The sequence below is a fragment of the Phyllostomus discolor genome, chromosome 7 (assembly GCF_004126475.2).
Source record: "Phyllostomus discolor isolate MPI-MPIP mPhyDis1 chromosome 7, mPhyDis1.pri.v3, whole genome shotgun sequence".
NCBI classification, from domain to species: domain Eukaryota; kingdom Metazoa; phylum Chordata; class Mammalia; order Chiroptera; family Phyllostomidae; genus Phyllostomus; species Phyllostomus discolor.
Window position 1 is genome coordinate 99,966,399 of NC_040909.2, and position 2,398 is coordinate 99,968,796.

Genomic DNA, 2,398 nt, shown 5'->3' on the forward strand with positions numbered 1-2,398 from the left:
CACCCAGATCAAGATACATTTAGTGATTCGGGACACTTACTGATAAGGAACCAAGATGGAGATGTAGGAGGCTCCTGGACTTCCCTCATCCCACAACACACCAAATCTACAAATACACACAGAGCAATTCCCTCTGAGACCAACAAAACAACAACTAGCTGAGTGACTTGGGAAAATGAGAAAATAGCCACATGACAACAAGTAAGAAAGTCTGAGACATACTCTTACCATAAACCCCACTGTCAGCATAGTTTCAATAATCAGGAGAGAACCTCCAACTCCCCGTCTGTCTCCTTCAGAAGCTAAAGAACAGACCCCCAAAATACCTAAATCTGAAAGCCAACTGGGATTACCAGTCCCACTGTCCTATAGCAAACAAAGAAGCAGTTCTTAACAATAGGCAAGTGAGCGCTCCCCACAGATGTCCCCCCAGGGCCCAGTGCAGAGGGAGTACACAATACACCCATCTTCCAGTCTTTTCACTAGAAGGGATTAACTACATACTTTATAAACTGTTGCCGGAGTGTCTGGCTTCTAATTAGCACACAAATAGGGGTTAACTGGTGTCATCTTTGGAGCCTGAAAGAACTGGTGGGCTTCTCCTCTGCCTTCCTCCTATAGCTCTCTACAGCAATCACACCAAGTCAGCAGTGTCTTGGTCCTTCCAGGGAGTCCACACATCTAGTGCCTCAACTCTTTTGGCTATCACCTGAAGAATGGGCTCCCAAATCATGTTGCTCTAATAGCCAATGGGACAGGCATTCATGAGTCTCATAGGACTATAGCAAACAAAGAAGCCATTTTTAAACTGGTACAGGAGCACCTATCCATCCCATAACTATATACTCAGCTCAGAGCAGAGGGACAGGAAAAAGTGCCCAACTCCCACTTTGCCCTAGAAAGGGCTTAACTACAAACTTTTCTTCATACTGCTTGAGTGTCCAGTTTCTAATCAGCCTGCAAGGAGATGCTGACTGTGATCCTCTCCTTTAGAACACTGATGGGTCATTGCACAACCTCAGCTATGAAGCCACTCACTAAAAATAAAGATGGCCACTGGGACATCTCAAAGGTTGGAAGATAACCAGGACCTCAGGCCATGCTGACTGATGAGGTTTATCTCTTACACAGGACCAGCCCATTGAGACTGGGAGAAGAGGCTATTTTATTCAATGTGCATAAACCAACACAGAGGGAAAAAAGAAGAAGAAGAAACAAGGGAATGTGTTCCAAATAAAAGAACTGAATAAATTTCCAGAAACTGATCTTAATGGAACAGAGATAAATGAGTTACCCAATAGAATTGAAAATACAGTCTTAGAGATGTATATCAAGATCAGGAGACAATGCATGAACAGAGTGAGAATTTCAACTCTGAAAGAGGCAAAAAATATTTAAAAGTACAAAACAAAAATAACTGAACTGAAAAATTCAATAGAGATGGTCAACAGCAGACTAAATCAAGCAGATGAAAAAAAATCAGTGCACTTAAGAACAAGGCAATGAAATTCAGTCAGAGGAGCAAAATTAAAAAGAATGGAAAAAGGGGCAAAATGGAGTACCTTCAGGTCTTGAAGTGCAGGCTGCAGCAGGTCAGCAGCCATGGTTGCCTCCAAGGCTACTACGAACGTTCTTCAGGGCAAATGATGTGAAGGTTGGTACATTAGTGGGTAAAGACAAATACCGAAGCAAGTACTGTGAAAACAACAAGCAGTTTTTTGGCCGTCACCAGTGGGTTGCATATACCACCAAAATGAATAACAAAAACACGTTCTTGGATGTGGACAGAAGCATGGTGCCCCCCAATGGCATTGTTGGCTTCACTGCATGACTGATGATCCTCCAACAACAAAGCCACCTACTGCTCACAAATTCATTTGGGCAAACCATAAGCTCAATGTGAGTGGCACTCCAGAACAGTATGTACCTTATTCCACCACTAGGAAGAAGGTTCAAGAGTGGGTCCCACCTTCAACATCTTACAAGATGATGGAAAACAGTTTAAACATGTAAAATATGGGGGTTGTCATGTAATTGCACTTTTACTGCTTACTGTTAACTTGATTAAAATTCTTAGATTAAAAAAAAGAATGAAAAAGACTGAAGATTGCTTAAGGGATTTATAGGATGTCATCAAATAGACCAATATACATATTATAGATGTCCCAGAGGGAGAAGAGAAAGAGGAAGAGAGCTTATTCACATAAATAATAGCTGAAAACTCTTCTAACTAGGAGAAAGAAATTGCCATCCAGATTCGGGAACCCCAGAGAGTACCAAAAAAGATAAATCCAGAGGCCCACACCAAGATATTTATAATTAAAATGATCAAGAGTTAAAAACAAAAGAGATCATCTTAAAAGCAACAACAGAAAAGCAACTTCTTCCTTACAGGGGA

General features: G+C 41.4%; 1 pseudogene; it reads left to right on the top strand.

Annotated features, from left to right (window-relative positions):
- The first annotated feature begins 1,551 nt into the window (after positions 1-1,551).
- On the top strand, positions 1,552-2,095 carry LOC114514813 (annotated as a pseudogene).
- Positions 2,096-2,398: the final 303 nt, after the last annotated feature.